The sequence below is a fragment of the Heterocephalus glaber genome, unplaced genomic scaffold (genome assembly GCF_053883595.1).
Source record: "Heterocephalus glaber isolate CG9 unplaced genomic scaffold, H.glaber_assembly_v1.0 deba00001497, whole genome shotgun sequence".
NCBI classification, from domain to species: Eukaryota; Metazoa; Chordata; class Mammalia; order Rodentia; family Bathyergidae; genus Heterocephalus; species Heterocephalus glaber.
This window is the reverse complement of record NW_028258320.1, coordinates 36,586,769-36,593,273: the sequence shown is the minus strand read 5'-3', so window position 1 is coordinate 36,593,273 and position 6,505 is coordinate 36,586,769.

Sequence of the window (6,505 nt, the reverse complement as noted above, 5' to 3'; positions counted from 1 at the left end):
TTCTAGCACCATTTATTTTAAAAGGCTATCTTTCTTCCAGTGAAGGTGATTGGCTTCTTGGTCAAAGATCAAGTAGCTCAGTGTTTTTGGAGTTGTTTCTACATCTTCTATTGAGCTCAATTGATCTTTGGATCTGGGATTTTTGTAGTTGTTCTTTTTTTTTTTTTTTTTGCCAATATTATGATGTTTTTATCATGGTAGCTTTGTAGTATAACTTCAAATCAGTGACTGTGATGCCCCTCCCTTACCCTTGTTGCCCAGAATTGCTTTTGCTATTCTGGGTCTCGGTTTTATATGAATTTTAGGATTGTTTACTCTAGTTCTGTGAGGTGTGCTATTGATATTTTTATTGGGATTGCATTAAATCTATATAGCAGTTTTGGAAGTATAGCCATTTTTACTATAATGGTTCTGCCTATCCAAGAACTGGGAATGTCTCTCCATTGTCTGATAACCTCTTTAAGCTCTTTTTTCAGAATACTGTGGTTTTCAATGTAAAGTTTTTTCACTTCCTTCTTTTGATTGATGCCTAGTTATTTCATTTTTATTGATGCTATTGTGAAAGGTGTTTTTTCCCTACTATCTCTCTTGGTGAGTTTGTTATTCATGTGCAGGAATGCTACTGATTTATAATAGTAATTTATTTCTCTGTAATATGTAAGATAAGTGTAGCTAATAGGTATTTCTTTTTTCAGGCAACACTATCGTGGAGTACAGACAGACCCACTGATTAGGGATTGGTCTAACTAATTTTCTTCAGGGTATGACTTTTTAAAAAATAACCATTATTCTTGTAAGAGTAATAAAGAAAAGTCTTAACATAGACATATACTTGGAAGAAGATTCATTCAAAAAATGAATATTCCTATTAAGGAACAGATAAACAATATTCAACACCCTGTAAGGGTATGAATTGAGAGATAAGGGTGACAGCTTTGGAAAAGAGAGAAGTTGAAAGAGGCTTAAAACACCTCGGTAGGCTCTTAGAGGATATGGAAACCACAGATTCATCTAGCTTTACTTCCCAGTTTTGTCATCCATATTAAAAGTAGACATTAAAATGGAGTGCATTTCTATCTCAATTTTCTCTATATTTGAAATCCAAGCTTATAATTGCATATCTTTGCTAAATGGCATAATTTTTTGTTTTCTTCGTTGTAAACAGTCAAAGCTATTTTTAAAAATTCATTAATTTTATTGATACATTTTAGGTGAACAATATGTTGACATTCATTATTGCGAATTTGCATCTTTACATAATATCTTGGTTCTTATTATTTCCCCATTCCCCTGCCCTCTCTTCAACCCCTCCAACTCTCCCTATTTACAAAGATTTGTTTCCATTTTTTCCTTTTCTCACATTTTTCCTTTCCCTTCTTTCCTTTTCCCTTTCTCCCACTTCCCCTACCCCTTTGGGCCTTTTCTTCCTATTTCACATTATCAATTGTACATTTTGATCCTTATTTACACTTTCTGTTTCTCACACCAGAGAAACTATTCAGTATTTGCACATGTGTGCCCTACTCCTTTCACTTAAGTGTCGGGAGCCAGCTCAGGATCGAGCCATTATAGGCATCTTGCCCACCTCCCGCACTTCATGACTTCCCTCCCTTTGTGCCCCGATTTACCCTGCCAAAATAGTCCAGAGTGCAAGGAAATGTTCCTTGTGCTCTGTTTAATGTAGTCCTAGTTGACATGGTCCTAGGAACAGCAAGCTCACATGTCTCTGTCCCACCAGCCTTATCAGTCAGCTAGTCTCAGAATGTATTAGAACAACAACTTACCAAGGACACCCTCCCCCAACTCTTTGTTTTTATTTTCCCTCCTTCTTCCTTAAATAAAGTGTCACTCAGGCTGCAGCAGTCTTCTCTGCTCAGCAGGTGTGGAGACCCCACCCAGTACCACTTTAAATCTCTTGTTTTCTGCATCTTCCCTGGCCCTACTCAGACCCCCGACCATTGCCATGCAGGCCATGGCACTTAAGAGTATGGCCTCAATGTGCATCCATTTAGCTATAAATGTCTCTAGTTTCTCATTCTTTATGGCTGAGGAGTACTCCATTTTATTTAAAAAACATTTTCTTTATCTAGTCTCCAGTTGATGGGCAATTGGGCTGTTTCCAAGTTTTAACTATTACAAACTGTGCCACTATAAACATGGGTGTGCATATATTACTGTGGTATGATTCTTTTAATTCTTCTGGGAATGTAACCAGCAGGGGAATAGCTGGGTCAAACAGGACCTCTAATCCTAGTTTTTTGAGGTATCTCCATACTTATTTCCACAGTGGTTGCACCAGTCTACACTCCCACCAACAGTGGAGAAAGGTTCCTTTTTCCCCACAGCCCTGCCAGCATTTGTTATTGGTTGATTTCATGATAGCAGCCATACTTTCTGCGGTGAAGTGAAATCTCAGTGTTGTTTTCATCTGCATCTCTCGAATGACCAGTGATGTTGAACATTTTTTCATATGTTTATTTGCTGTTTCTACTTCCTTGTCTGAGAAATGACTGTTCATTTCAGATGCCCATTTCTGGATTGGGTCTTTAAATTTAAGAGGTCTGCTTTTTAAAATTTCTGTATATATTCTAGATAGTAGACCTGTGTCCAAGGAACAGTTGGTAAAAATTTTTTCCTACATTGTCAGTTGTCTGTTCACACTGTTGGTGGTTTTTCTTGCTATGCAGAAGGTTTTTAATAAGAAGAGATCCCACTTGTTGATTCTTTGTGCTAGCTCATGGGCAACTGAAGTTTTGTTCATGAAATCTTTTCCTACACCAATATCTTCAAAAATTCTACCTAACCTCTCTTCCAGCTGGTTTAGTGTTTCTGTTTTAATATTTAGATTTTTAATCCATTTTGATTTTAGTTTAGCACATGGTGAAAGATTTAGGTCTAGTTTTAATCTTTTGCAAGTTGAAACCCAATTTTTCCTGCACCATTTATTACAGAGGCTATCTTTCCTCCAGTGAGGGTGGTTGGCTCCTTTGTCAAAAATGAGGTGGCTGAGTGTGTTTGGAGTTGTCTCTGCATCTTCTAATCTGTTCCACTGGTTCTCAGGTCTGTTTCTTTGCCAGTACCATGCTGTTTTTATCACAGTAGCTTTGTAGTATAGTTTCAAGTTGGGGATTGTGATACCCCCTACCTTATCTTTGTTGCCTAGAATTGCTTTTGCTATTCTGGGTCTCTTCTTGTTCCAAATGAATTTTTGGATTGTTTTCTCAAGGTCTGTGAAGTATGCTGTTGGGATTTGGCTTGGGATTGCATGGAATCTATATAGTAGTTTTGGAAGTATGGCCATTTTCACTGTGTTGGTTCTTCCTACCCAGGTCAAAGGGATGCCTTTTCATTTTCTGATATCCTCTTCAATCTCTCTTTAAAGAGTGCTACAGTTTTCAGAGGACAGGTCTTTGATTTCTTTTGTTAGGTTGATTCCTAGGTATTTCAGTTTTTGGATGTTATTGGGAAAGGAGTTGTTTCTCAAGTTCCTCTCTCAGCAAGTCTATTGTTCCTGTACAGGAAGGCTATTGATTTTTGTGTGTTGACCTTGTACTCAGCTACTTTACTGAATTGGTTATTAAGTCTAAAAGACTTTTGGTGGAGTTCTGAGTATCATGTCATCTGCAAATAATGACAATTTAACTTATTAATTTCCTATTTGTGTTCCTTTTATTTCTCTCTCTTGTCTAATTGCTGTGGCTAATGTTTCCAAAACTATATTGAATAGGACTGGTGATAATGGACAACCTTGTGTGAAGGATTTCAGTTTTTGACCAGTTAGTATGATATTGGCTGTTGTTTTTTCATAGATGGCTTTTATCAGGTTGAGATAGAGACCATCTATTCCAATTTCTTTTAGGTTTTTATCATGAAAGGGTATTGTATTTTGTTGAATGCTTTTTCTGCATCTGTTGAGATGATCATATGTTTTTTGTCCTTGGCTCTATTACTGTAGTGTATTACATTTATTGATTTGCATATATTGAACTATCTCTGCATCACTGGGATGAATCCAACTTGGTCAGGGTGCAAGACCTTCTTGATGATCTTCTGCATTCTGTTTGCCAGTATCTTATTGAGGATTTTTTTCATCTATGTTCATTAGTGAGATTGGTCTATAGTTCTCCTTTTCTGTTGGGTCTTTCTCTGCTTTGGGGATCAAGGTGATGCTTGCTTCCAGGAATGAATTTGGGAACATTGCTTCCCTTTCAATTTCATTGAAGAGTTTAAACAGTAATGGCAATATTTCTTCTCTGAATGTCTGGTAGAATTCATCAGTGAAACCATCAGGGCTCAGGCTTTTTTTCATCAGTAAATTTTTAATTACATTTTCAATGTCATTGATTGATGTTGGGTTATTTAGAATATTTAGGTCTTCTTCATTGAACTTTGGTAATTCATATGTATCTAGAAATCTGTCCATTTCTTCTGTATTTTCCATCTTATTGGTTCTCAAAGTAGGGTATAGATTCTCAAAGTAGGTATTGATGATCCTCTGGATTTCTGCTGGGTCTGTTGTATTTTCACCGTTTTCATTCCTAATTGCATGGATTTGGGTCTTTTCTTTCCTTTTTTTGATAAGGTTGACTAAGGGTTTGTCAATTTTGTTTATTCTTGCAAAGAACCAACTCTTTGCTTCACTGATTTTTTGCATCATTCCAATAGTCTCCATTGCATTGATGCCTTCTCTGATCTTTATAATTTCCTCCCTTGTACGACCTTCTGATTTGTCCTGCTCTTGTTTTTCTAGAAGCTTGAGGTTGAGAATTAGGTTTATTTGAGCTCACTCTGTTTGCCTAATATGGGTGTTTATTGCTATGAACTTCTCTCATAAGACTGCTTTCATCATACCCCACAGATTCCCATATGTTGTATTGTCATTTAATTGTAGAAACTGTCTGATTTCTTCTTTAATTTCCTCTGTGACCCATTGGTTGTTTCAAAGTGTGTTGTTTAATTTCCACGTGTTTATAAAATTCTTGCGGTTTCTTTTGCTATTGATCTCCGATTTCTTCACTATGGTCTGATAATATATAGGGGATAATTTCAATTCCTTTGCACTTACTCAAACGTGTTCTATGCTGAAAGAATGTGTATTCTGATTTTGTGGGGTGGAACACTCTCTAAACATCTGTTAAATCCATTTGTTTAAGAGTTTGGTTGAGTTCTAGAATTTCATTGTTTATTTTTTGTCTAGGTGACCTATCTATTTGTGACATTGGGGTATTGAGGTCCTCCACTACTGTTGTATTAGTGCTTATTTGATTTTTCATGTCCATTAATATTTGTTTTATGTAGTTTGGTGCACTAGTATTTGGTGCATATATATTTATGATTGTCATCTCTTCCTCTTGGATTATTTCCTTTACAAGGATGTAGTATCCTTCTTTGTCTTCCTTAATTACTGTTAGTTTGAAATCCATTTGATCTGCAAATAGGATAACTACTCCTGCTTTTTTATGGGTTCCTGCCAAATGGAGTATTGTTTTCTAGCCTTTAACTTTCAGTCTATGTGTTTCTTTTTGAATTGTGTGTTTCTTGTATGTAGCATATTGTTGGATCTTGCTTCTTGACCCATTCTGCCAGTCTATTTCTTTCGATTGATGAATTGAGACCATTAACATTGATGCTTATAACTTATATGTATTGACTTAATCCTTGTCATGACCTTTTCTTGTTGTTGGATTCTTCCCCTTTGAATTTAATTTCTTGTTTTGCCTGATGAATTTATACTGCTGGGCTTTCTGGGGTTGTGGATCCTCATTGTCTTTTCCTAGGATATTGTCTAAAAGATTTTGGAGTGCTGGTTTCATATTCATAAAGTTCCTCAGGTGCTCTTTGTCATGAAAGTGTCTTATTTCTCCATCAATTTTGAAAGATAGTTTTGCAGGGTATATCAATCTGAGTTGGAGTCTGTTTTCTTTTAGGGCTTGAAATATGTCACTCCAAGCTCTTCTTGCCTTGAGGGATTGTGTTGAGAAGTCTGCTGTGATTCTGATGGGCTTTCTTTTGTATGTGATTTGTTTTTTTTCATAACTGCTTATAGAATTTTGTTCTTCTGTTGGGTTTTTGGAATCTTGACTTTTATATGCCTAGGTGTAGATTTTTTTGATCACAGCTAGTTGGAGTCCTATATGCTTCTCTGTCTGTCAAATTCTTTTCCTTTGCTTGCGAAGTTTTTTCCCATTACTTCTGTGAACAGTTTTTTTTAATTTCATTTGCACTATCTCCTATTTCTTCATTGACTTTGATCAGTCTTATGTTATTCTTCTTTGTATCATCTAGCAGCTTCTTGATTGATTTCTCATGGTCCCTTACTATTTTTAAGAAATCTTTCTTTTCCTGGTCACTAGTTGCAATCCTGCCTTCTATATCTGATATTCTGTCCTCACATTGATTGGCTCATTCTGCTGCATAAAGTTTTAATAGAGTTTTTAAATCTCCATTTTTTAATCTATTTGCATCTGTTTTATGGATTCCATTTGTTTTCTATGTTGGGATTCCA